Genomic DNA, 11,795 nt, shown 5'->3' on the forward strand with positions numbered 1-11,795 from the left:
GTTCTAAGTTCTAGAGGCCTGTTGTACAACATTTTCCTCATAGTCAACAGTACTGTACTTTACACCTTAAAATCTATTAAGAGGTTAGATCTCTAAGTGTTCTTACCACAGTACAAATTTTTTTAGTAAAAGAGGAAATTTCTGTAGCTAGACAAGTATGAGCAAGATTGTGGTGAGAGTTGATATTGGAAAAAGTAAAGACTTGTCTCTACACAGTCCTAGCAGATACAGTAAATAAATGTATCTTTGAGTAACTGAAAAGCTTTAAGAAAGCAGTGGCATTATTTTTGATTTGCTTATTACAATGAGTACTTTAGTATAAGGAGAGCAGAATGGCTTCTAGAGAAAAATAGAATGGCTAGGAGATATCGCATTAAATTAAAACATGATAAAAAAGATGTAATAGCATTTTGGATTAACATAGTCACAATGGATATAAAGAAAAGTAGATAAGTAGAAGGAGATTCAGGAAATCTTTGGGACAATTTGATGATGACCTGGGAGAAATTCCCAGGATCTCTACAGATTTGTGCTTTGGAGCGTCATACTTTAACCTACAAGTAGTTACAGTATAAATAATAAACAATTCTGAAGATGGAGATAGAGGCATAAAAGCATGTGGTAGATGTACTCAGGACTAACTCATTGATTCTTGATTCTGACAGGGTTCAAGAAGAATTTGTTTTTGGGTGTGTGTGTGTGCGCGCGCGCGCGTGTGTGTTTGAGATAGGGTCTCCCGCTGTCACCCAGGCTGCAGTAGCACCACATCATAGCTCCCTACAGCCTCAACCTCCCAAGCTCAAGCAATCCTCCCACCTCAGCCCTCATGAGGTAGTTGGAATCATATCCAGCTAATATTTAAGGAAAAATTTTGTAGAGATGCAGGTATCCCTATGTTGGCCAGGCTGGTCTCTGACTCCTGGGCTCAAAGAATTCTCCTGCCTTGACTCCCCAAAGGGCTGGTATTACAGGCATAAGCCACTATGCCTGGCCTAAGGAGAAATTCTAGAAAGCGTTTGCATTTGAACTGGCCTTTAAAGGCTATAAAAGTTCCATACTAGGCAAGATGAGCAAAATGTCTATCTTAAATGTTCCTTTCTCGTAAACTCTTAGTTTATGAGAAAGCATCTGCCATTTTGTTTGCTCCCTTTTTTGCCCATAGGTCACCATTCTTAGTATCCTGTAATCCTCCTACCTTAACCACTGCTAACCATATCCAAGAGCGTGACTCAAAGGCTGCCTGTAATGGTTTTCCTAGAGTGTCTGGTCAAAAGCATACAAACTGGTCAGGTGCCACAGGTCTGTCTATTTTTGCATAAAGACTGTCTTTATTAATCACACTAACGTAATTAGTCACTCGTGGCTGGAAAATAGAAGCAGGGTAGAAAATAGCTCAATCATTTTAATGTTGGAGTTCTAGGGTGAGGAGGACTGGATGCCTTTTTTTTCTTTTTTCTTTTTCTTTTTTTTTTTTTTTTTGAGACAGAGTTTCACTCTTGTTGCCCAGCCTGGAGTGCAGTGGTGTGATCTCAGCTCACAGAAACCTCTGCCTCCTGGATTCAAGCGATCCTCCTGTCTCAGCCTCCTGAGTAGCTGGGATTACAGGCACCTGCCACCACTGCCGGCTAATTTTTGTAGTTTTAGTAGAGACAGGGTTTCATCATATTGGTCAGGTTAGTCTCGAACTCCTGACCTCAGGTGATCCACACGCCTGGGACTCCCAAATTGCTGGGATTATGGGTGTGAGCCACTGTGCTGTCCTGGATGCCTTTTATTAGGAACCAACCAGATAGGCAGGACTTGAGAAGAGGCCTAGGTCCTAAATAACACTTCACTTCTCCAGGAGGACTGACTGTGTGGTACTTCAGAATTTTTCCCATTTTCTTGCTTTTCTGACTTTGACATATGTCTATTGATTGCAACAGAGTAGCCAAGTTAATTCTGAACATACAAATGAAATACTGTTTTAATAATCTCACCTGTTTCCCAGAAAATGCAAGATATTTGAGGCTTTAAAAATTGCAAAAATACTGGTCTCATGCTTTTATTAAGTTGAAACAGTTCAATATTTTCAAATCAAAAATATATAAATGGATTCCAACATTATCATACACTTTCAGAAATAATTTGCTAATGTGAAAATGCAGAAGTTTGATTTTTTTCCAAAGAAATATAGAAAATAACTTTTGATGATTACTATACTAGTAACAAGAAACGTCACTATTATAATTTTCAGATTTTTTCCCTATCTACAAATATATATTGGCAACTTCTGTTAAGACTGTTAAGTCTTAATTTTGAAGCAGACATTTTATATCATAAGGGATTGATTCTACATGAAAAAAGACATTAGAAGTTAGTATCTTTAAAATAGTTAATAAGATATTTGAATTTACATTTGAAATAGCTAGTATTATCACTGAAATAAATCACATGAAAATACTAAATGGATTAGAGGGTGCAGATTCCTCCTTTCATTAGTTAAATTATTGAACCTGAGTACACAGAAGGTCCTTTGGAAAAAATTCTTCTCTCAAAATTTTTACCAAAAAAGTAACACTCATTTCCACATAGTCAAATACATCAGATATTCTACTAATTCTGCTGATTTTCCAGTGGAACTGTCATTCCTGGAGTCCTCTACCCTTTGCCTTACACTGGATAGGTTAGCTCCTGTGCAGCTCTTCCTGGGACCGGCTTTGACCTTCATCGTGGGAACTGTCTTTTCCTGTCTTTTATGCAAACTATAAACCTTGCCCTTTACTTCACACCCTACATAAATATTAACTTCAAATGGATCGTAGATTTACATGAAAGGATTAAAACCAAAAAGCTTCTAGAATATAACAGTAAAACTTAGTGACTTTGGTAAAGAGTTCTTTAATAGAGCATTAAAAGCATGGACTATAAACAAGAAAATGGAAAAATTAAAACTCATTGAAATTTTTAAAATGGTCTTCAAAAGATATAGTTAAGATAATTAAAAGGCAAACCACAGGCTGGGAGAAAGAATTGCAATATATATACACACACGTATGAGATATATATATGCGCAATATGTATGTGTATACACACAAAGAAATATACCAAGAATATATAAAGAAATGTACAAATAATACATAAAAAATATATAATACATATAAAGAATATATAAAGAAAATATGAAAAAGCCTAACTACTAGAAAATATGAAGAAAAATCATTAAAAAATGGAGGGGAACAAAAGATTTGGACACTTAAATGAAGATATACAAACGACCCAAGAAAAGTTGTCCAATATTATTAGTTATTAGAGAAATGCAAGTTAAAACTGTAATTAGACACTACTACTGGGCCAGTGTTAATTTATTGCTTTTCAGCTGCACATTTGCCCTTCAGCACCAGCTGTGGTATTGGACTGGCTCTCTTAAGCATTCTTTCTTTACAGTGAGCAGAATGCCAACCATTCTCAGTAGACGGCATACACTGCCAGAGGAAGAGGCTTCTCTTGCTGGTTCTAGCTGCTGCACAGTTGCTCAGTGGTGCAGATGTGTGGTCGATCTGTGCTGCCTGCTCCAGCCTTGTGTTCAGACTTTGTCATCTCTAAGGAGACCTAGAAGTGTGTATCAAAATCAGGAATGATGGTAAGGGAGGCTGAGAAAACTACTGGGGTCTGGGAAGAACGGCCCAGAAAAGGAAGAGCTAGGATAACAAATAGTATGTTTGAGAGCAGTTAGTGAGAGAAATATCTCATAAATTACCAGATATAAGGGATGCCTGTTCCTAATGGATTCTTGCATCTTTATGGCTATACTTCCAGTGGGCTAAAACTGTTTAAAGATCTTTAGTTAAACAAGACGGTTCAACTAATTTACTCAGATTCTTGAAGCTACCATGTGACAGAAATTGGGTTTGATCCTAGGACTAGTAGGTTCTGAAATCTGCCAACATTACAAAGATATTTAACAAACTGTATTTTATAGAATACTTATTTTACTCGATTCCAATAATTAGTCTATTGAGGAGTGTTAGGGTGAGATTTCATGAGCAAAGTTTGGGAAATTCTGATGAAATACTGTTCTTCATTGAAATATTTTTAGGAATATACTGATTGTTATAGAGGACATATATACAACATATAACAAATACATTTCACCTCCAAAATATTTTCTGAAAAGGAATGTTTTGGGGGACTGTTTTCTGCAGAATATAATTTGGAAAGTATTGCATTACATCTTGTGACCCATTATGATGGCCTTATTAATTCTCCTTTCATGCTGTATAGGCATAGCATTATGTCCTCAAAGCAGTTTCAATAGGAAAGCCACCATTTACTTACTCTGAGAATGGGAGATGTAAATTATTTCATTCCTGCATGATTTTGTAATACTCCAGCCTCCTATAAACAGGCAAGAGAATCAAGCTAATAATCACTGGGAAAAGAAAATCTACGTGGTTGATGGTTTCTTGAGCATGTGCTAATTGCTCTTTCTTTTGCTGCCTTACTGGATACTTTATAAAATCTATACTGAAAGCTGTAGATTTCTTCCACCATATTGTTGCTTTATTTTTGACAGTTTCAGAGACTTCTAAGGATTTACAGGTCTCCTCCTCCTCCAATATTTTTTTTTTCTAAATAGAGCCACTTCTTCAGACTCTTCTGAAGGTTCTTCACAGTAGTTACTTAAGCTGGCTTGTCTATTTTCCTCTCGGTAGTTTTCAAGTGCTTAGAGATATAGTTTTAACTTATAAAATCGTTTCAAAAAGTAGTAAGTTTCAAGAGAGTTTGTAGCCCATTGAAGAGAAGTAAGAAGCAGCTCTAGAGAATGTAAACTATATCCAATATAGAAGGTGATGGTAATATTTTAGCAATTTTGTAAGCTATTTTATTAAATAAATGCATTGGAAACAATTCTGGATATTTTTTAAAAGCATGTAATTTTACCACTTGAATTCAATAATGATTAGTGTCTTAGGGTAATTTTTACCCTCAATGCATTTTTACCCTTATTGCTCTCTGAATTTCCTTGCAGTGTGGCATTCTGCTGCTTCACTTAAGAGCACATAAATATTTTTCCATGGTGTTTCATCTTTCCCATGAACGCAACTTTAATGACTGAAGAATATTCCAGTGGTTTATTTAATTATTCCCTTTTTGAAGTATTTTAAGATTATTTTCTGTTTTTTCTGTGCAAGTACTTCTATAATAAACATATAGTATATAAAAGTTTTCCCCATATTTTGAACTCTTTATGATAGTTTCTTATAAGTAAGATTACAGGGTCAATGGACATGAACACTTTTATGGCTCTTATGCTTATAATCAATGATGTAAGCTAGAGAAAAGAAAATGTTATTAAGAAAATGATAGCTTTTTTTTTTTTTTTTTTTTTTAAACTGGCAAGATGGCCGAAAAGGAACAGCTCCAGTCTGCAGCTCTCAGTAAGACCAATGCAGAGACAAATCACTGCTCAAGGAAACGAGAGAGGACACAAACAAATGGAAAAACATTCCATGCTCATGGATATTAAGAATCAGTATCGTGAAAAGAGCCATACTGCCCAAAGCAATTTACAGATTCAATGCTATCCCCATCAAGCTACCATTGACTTTCTTCACAGAACTAAAAATAGCTACTTTAAATTTCATATGGAACCAAAAAAAGAGCGCATAGAGCCAAGACAATCCTAAGCAAAAAGAACAAAGCTGGAGGCATCATGCTACCTGACTTCAAACTATACTATAAAGCTACAGTAACCAAAACAGCATGGTACTGGTACTGAAACAGATATATAGACCAATGGAATGGAACAGAGGCCTCAGAAATAACACCACACATCTACAACCATCTGATCTTCGACAAACCTGACAAAAACAAGCAATGGGGAAATGATTCCCTATTTAATAAATGGTGCTGGGAAAATGGGCTAGCCATATGCAGAAAATGGAAACTGGACCCCTTCCTTATATCCTATACAAAAATTAATTCAAAATGAATTAAATACATAAACGTAAAATCTAAAACCATAAAAACCCTAGAAGAAAACCTAGCCAATAGTATTCAGGACGTAGGCATGGGCAAAGACTTCATAGCTAAAACACCAAAAGCAATTGCAATGAAAGCCAACATTGACAAATGGGATCTCATTAAACTAATGAGCTTCTGCTCAGCAAAAGAAACTATCATTAGAGTGAACAGGCAACCTACAGAATGGGAGAAAATTTTTGCAATCTATCCATCTGACAAAGGTCTCATGTCCAGAATCTACAAGGAACTTAAATTTACAAGGAAAAAAAACCCCATCAAAAAGTGGACCAAGGATGTGAACGGACACTTCTCAAAAGAAGACATTTATGCAGCCAACAAACATGAAAAAAAGCCCATCATCCCTGGTCGTTAGAGAAGTGCAAATCAAAACCACAATGAGATACCATCTCACACCAGTTAGAATGGTGATTATTAAAAAGTTTGGAAACAACAGATCCTGGCAAGGCTGTGGAAAAATAGGAATGCTTTTATATTGTTAGTGGGAGTGTAAATTAGTTCAGCCATTGTGGAAGACAGTGTGGTGAATCCCTAAGGATCTAAAACTAGAAATACCATTTGACCCAGCAATCTCATTACTGGATATATCCCCAAAGGATTATAAATCATTCTGCAATTAAGACACATGCACATGTATGTTTATTGCTGCACTATTTACAATAGCAAAGACTTGGAACCAACCCAAATGCCCTTCAATGATAGGCTGGATAAAGAAAATATGGCACATATACACCATGGAATACTACACAGCCATAGAAAAGAATGAGTTCATGTTCTTTGCAGGGACATGGATGAAGATGAAAATCATCATCCTCAGCAAACTAACACAGGAACAGAAAACCAAGCAATGCATGTTCTCACCCGTAAGTGGGAGTTGAACAATGAGAACACATGGACATGGGGAGGGGAACATCATGCACTGAGGCCTGTCAGGGGTTCAGGGGGTCGAGGGAAAAGGGAGGGAGAGCATTAGGACAAATACCTAACTTAAGAACTAGATGACAGGCTGATAGGTGCAGCAAAATACCATGGCACATGTATACCTACGTAAAAAATTTGCACCTTCAGCACATGTATCCCAGAACTTAAAGTAAAAAAAAATAAAAAATAAAAAATAAAAATATTATAAGGAAAAGAAAATATTAATATATTTACTATGTATTAAGTGCAAGTGGATCATCACAAAAGTCTTCCTCCTTGTCATCCTCACACTGAGTAAGCTGAAGAGGAAAAGGAACAGAGGGGGTTCATCTTTCTGTGTCAGGGTTGGCAGAAGAAAATTTATACATGAGTGGACTTGGGCAATTCAAACCCATGTTGTTCAACAGTAGACTATACATTTAAAAGCAAAACATTTAACTGCCACCTCCTGCAAACTCCTCCACATGTTGGAAGAGTAGGTTTTATGTAGTATATTAGAGATGCTTTCAGGGTCCTTGAGAGTCCACACTGATTCTTTGTGAATTGCCAGGGATGGGTTCTTCCAGGTAAATTTTATGATGCTGACTTTCTCCTTCCCAGTAATCTCATGGAAACAGATTGCTACCTGAATCAGATTCCCTCTTACAAGATCTAGAACTAAGAGATAGAAGCTCTGAGTCAGTGTACATTTTCTCTGCAACTGAAAGTTCATAGAAATTCAGGAACTGGGGGGCATAATATACAAATGAGCATCAGAGAGAAGGTTTCTTTGGAAAGAAACAGAGGCAAGACACACCGTATGGAAAGAGATAGAAAATGAAAGACTTCTTTGGTCCCTTTTGGCTTTCTAGTTTCCACATTCAGTCCCTGGTGTCCCAGGCTATTATTCCTATATAGTATTTTATGACATAGTCAGATATTAGTTTAATAAATTTCTTTTTGCTTAAACAAACTTGAGGTACTCTTTATTACTTGTGATCAGATGATCCTTGACTCAGGCAGGCAGACAATAAACTGTGAAAGACAGTGGGTGCTTCTGCTGAGTCAACTTGCCTCCCTCTGAGTCACTCTCCCCAACCCACACCCCAGCACTGCTGCCAAGAGCCAAAGACTGGCTGCTGTTCCCTTGCCTCCTGGGACCACAAATTTTGAGTAATAATGTACACTCCATAGTTCCCTGTGAGATCAGATTGAGGCTGGAACTTCTGAAATTGCACCCTTGCTTGGTTTATTTCTCTTTTCTGTCCAGCTTCTTCCTCTCCCTTACCAGTTACTTCTAGGAACATTTACCTTATAAATCAATTGCACTCAAATCCTTGGCTACTGGTCTGTATCTGGGATAATTCTACCTAAGACAATGGTTCATCCTGCAAACACTAGGAACAGAGTACTTGTACACAATAAAGTAAATGAGCTGCCAGTTATAATTCGGCATTATTGTAAAATCAAATTAAATCTGATATGTTAAATATAAGCTAGTCTTCTTGCTAATAAGGAAATTCTATGTCATGTTTTATTGTGGGACCTGGCCAGCAGCCTGCAATGCAACAGGGCTCTTTCTTTGGTCCCAGGTGGATCAGCAGGTTGAGAAATAATAGACACACACAAGATAGTGAAAGCTGGGTCCAGGGGGGTCACCGCCTTCTGGTCCTGCGATGCTGCCAATGCACTGGATATACTGGCATTTATTATTAAGTTTAGTGAGGGTTGGGGTGAGTTAGTGAGGGATTTAGGTTCGTTTGATTATGAGGTGAGATGGTCACATGGGGATGAAGTAATTCTTTAACATAACATCAGTATGCAGAAGTACAGTATAGAGAGATAAGAATTTACAATATAGTGTGTACATCAGCAATTTCTAACAGAGCCTTAAAACAGAAACACAGTCTATCCATAACCTATGATTAGCAAGATATTAATCAGCAGTAACAGTTGCAGCAAAAGCTGGTTGCAAACAATCAATAGAAACAGGACGTGCAGCTAGACAACTGGTTAGACCAGAAATTCTCAGAAAGGAGTATGCCTTAACCCTAAAGAGACCTAGAAAAGCTGTGGCAAGATAAGAGCATTTATAACTCTATCTTATCCACATGAATGGGTGCCCCTCGTGCGTCTGTTTATAGGCTCTCCACAAGGGTCTCATTCCATTCCCAGAGCTATGATCATCTGCTTTTCTGGGATAGAAATCTTGGTGACGTGAAACCTCCCTGACTGCATGTCCGTTTATAGGCTCTCTGCAGGGGGAAGCACATCACGCAATGTTGGCTCATTCTGGCAGCCCAACCTGGCATTGTCTTTACACAATCCTGCATGCAATTTTGTATTTACAATAATTAAGAGCATTTCATCTTTTATTCTGTAGCAATAGTTTCAGGAGGTCTCCCAACAGTGTTTGCATTGAAACATGTATCTGTTTGGGGACCCAGAATAATATTTGATGAATGGCACATCCTGTGTTCTGGTGTAACCTATTATGCAATCATTGTAATGTCAAACATACACTGGGTAAGAATAATATAAATAATCAGGGGCCTGCTAAGTTATTTAACTATATATTACACTATTCATAGTAAAATATTATATATACACACTTTCCTTTTAAAATTACTTTCTCATATGTCAGAACAATTCTGTACTATAAATTGCTTTTCCAAAGTCATAGAGCCATTGATAGTCAGTGTGGTTTAATTCAAACTCTTGGATTGTTTCTCTAAGTCATGATGCAAATTAATGAAAGTTATTTCCTGTTGTAGGTATTGTATCACAAATAATGGGTTCACCAATGAAGAACATGTTCAAAGGTTTCAAGGTAAGCTAGATAATACACGAAAAAGAGAGCACGTTCCTTGCTGTGAAAGAGCTTACAATGTAATGAAGATAGCAATTTGATTTATCTTAGTTGTATTTATTTTTGTGTTCACTTACACCATGAGTAATCTTGTATCTTTATTTGGGTAGCTTTTTTTTTCAAGAAATGATAGTCTGCATTAGTACGACTGAGAAGACTGATTTAATACTGTTTAATCATTAGTGTTTGATTTTAATGCATTACTATTTTCCTCCTTGGTAACAAGGCATGGTTGCATGCAAGGTTTTTATTCTCTCTTAATCCTGTAAGTCTCAGAAATACTGAATAAACCTAATCTAAGTTCTTACCTAATCTTGAGTGTAGAGTCTATCCAGAAAAAAAGCTAAACTTCTAGAGAAGTCTTAATTTCAATAAGTTTTTACAATTTCTTTTTGAGTCCTTATTTTCTAAACTTTAAGAGCTATGAATAAATATGGCGTCATGAAAATACAGCGCTGATGAAAAGTGCCAGCCCTTACCCATGTTAAGAGAGGATGATACTTTAAGCCAAGAGCCTATTGCCTCTTTGAATCTCTCTCTGCTTTATTCTTTTAACCACAGATGCAGCCTCCTTCTTTATGCATCTTCCTCCACTTAATCTCTATTCCACCTCTGGGCCATCACTTTGAAATATACAGTATCTAGAAAAAAGGCCTCAAGAGAAGATATGATTCCTCAACATATTTTATGGGTGAATCTACAGGAGGAAGAAATAAAATTTTTTAAAAGCCCAAGATTTAATGAAAATGGGAACAAATCATAGTGGAATGCAGTTTCAGGTATGAGCTACAAGCACATTAAGGGACATTGAAGTTGAGTGTGCTTTATATTCCTAATGTCTTGAGCACACTGTGATTTAAAATAGCTATTAAAGATTATGCAAAATGTGCAAAATTAATGTGCAATGATTTTACTTTTGGTGAGTCTCCTTCTTTATTTTACCGTCCTCTGCCTTCTCACCTTAATTTACCTATTCTGTCAGTTAGCTTGAGTTCAGACAACTTATTTGACCTTATAATGGTCAAGTTTAACTTGCTAATAGGAACTGAATGGTATAGTGAAAAGAGACAGATGCTCTGAAGTCATAAAAAAGAGTTTCAAATTCTAGCTCTGTCATATACTGTTTTTCCTTACACAAGTTGTCTCTTCAGTTATTCTGGCTTTCATAAATAAGTAGGTGTAATACCCACTTGTTTGTTTGCAGTTATTGTGAGGCTTAAGTGAGATAATGCATGTAAAGCATGTAAAATGCCTTGCACAGTGCCTAAAATATAAAGTATCAATGGCTCTTTTAACAATATAATATAATTTTTAACAATCCTTATTATTTGATTACAGATAATTCTTGGTAAAATATTCATTGTAATTAAAAATATACATATTATAAGCAAATTAAAGGAGAGGAACACATTTTCTTTGCAATTATGTCCTCTCAATTCCTTAGAGCATCTTAATCATATTGTAAGTTCCTGATAAATAAGCATCAAATTTTGAATTATGAAAAGAAATTATAAATTACATACATATGAGATTTTTAATATTTTAAGATTTTCATGAAGTCCCATTGTAAAAAGACATTAGTGAAAAAAACCTAGTGAAATCTGAGTTTAGAGTTCAGTTAAGAGTAATGTACCAATGTTGGCTTCTTAGTTGTGGCAAGTGTACTATAGAGATATACAATGTTAAAAATAGGGGGACTTGGATGAGGAATGTATGGAAACTCTGTATGATTTTTGTAACTTTTCTCTAAATCTGACATTATTCTATATAAAACGCTAATTAAAAAAAAAGTCTTCCCAACCAAAACTAAAAATCTCCAGGCACCTTCCTCAAAAGTAACTACTAAATATTTCCATCAACACACAAACACGCATGCGCGCACACACACACACACACACACACACACACACGGTGAGGTGACATCTTCAGGAAAATTCTCAAATGGGCCCTGAGAAACCATCCCTTCTTTATTACCAAACAGCCAAATAGTTATTTTTACTTC

At 36.3% G+C, this 11,795-nt stretch overlaps 1 long non-coding RNA gene across 1 annotated transcript in view; it reads left to right on the plus strand.

Annotated features, from left to right (window-relative positions):
- Positions 1-10,691, plus strand: part of LOC110741610 — a 43,225-nt gene extending 32,534 nt beyond the window's left edge. Inside the window, exons 2-3 of the long non-coding RNA XR_002518091.2 lie at positions 9,699-9,754; positions 10,355-10,691. This is a non-coding gene — a long non-coding RNA (uncharacterized LOC110741610). The remainder of the gene's footprint in view (positions 1-9,698; positions 9,755-10,354) is intronic.
- The last annotated feature ends 1,104 nt before the right edge of the window (positions 10,692-11,795 follow it).

The sequence above is a fragment of the Papio anubis genome, chromosome 17, assembly GCF_008728515.1.
Source record: "Papio anubis isolate 15944 chromosome 17, Panubis1.0, whole genome shotgun sequence".
Classification (NCBI taxonomy): domain Eukaryota; kingdom Metazoa; phylum Chordata; class Mammalia; order Primates; family Cercopithecidae; genus Papio; species Papio anubis.